The sequence below is a fragment of the Protobothrops mucrosquamatus genome, unplaced genomic scaffold, assembly GCF_001527695.2.
Source record: "Protobothrops mucrosquamatus isolate PMUCROS unplaced genomic scaffold, P.Mucros_1.0 scaffold927, whole genome shotgun sequence".
NCBI classification, from domain to species: domain Eukaryota; kingdom Metazoa; phylum Chordata; class Lepidosauria; order Squamata; family Viperidae; genus Protobothrops; species Protobothrops mucrosquamatus.
In genome coordinates, this window is record NW_015387178.1 from 598,391 (window position 1) to 598,822 (window position 432).

Here is a 432-nt window from a genome sequence, read left to right on the forward strand (position 1 = left end):
TTTTCTCTCTTTTCTCTTTTTCTTTTTTTCCTCTTTCTCTTCTCTTCCTCTCTTTCCTCTAACTTTCTCTCTCTCTTTCCCCTCTTTCTTTCCTCTTTCTCTTTCCACTTTTTCTCTTTCCCTCTCTCCTCTCTTTCTCTTCTCTTTCTTTCCTCTTTCTCTCTCTCCCTCTCCCTCCAGGTTAGGAGAGAGAGAGAGAATGAAAGGCAGATGGCGCCGAACGGCGGGGAGAGCGGGACGGAAGGTAGAAGCTCCCGGCCGCCCCCCCATCGCTTCTTCAGCCGAACAAGCAGGGAGGGGCAGGGAGGGGGAGCAGAACAGGAGGCAGCGGCTCCAGTAGCGACGGCCCCATTGCGTCCTCAGCCAAACGGGCAGGGAGGGGGAGCAGGACGGGAGGCAGCGGCTCTGGCGGCAGCCACTGCAGCATCGTCG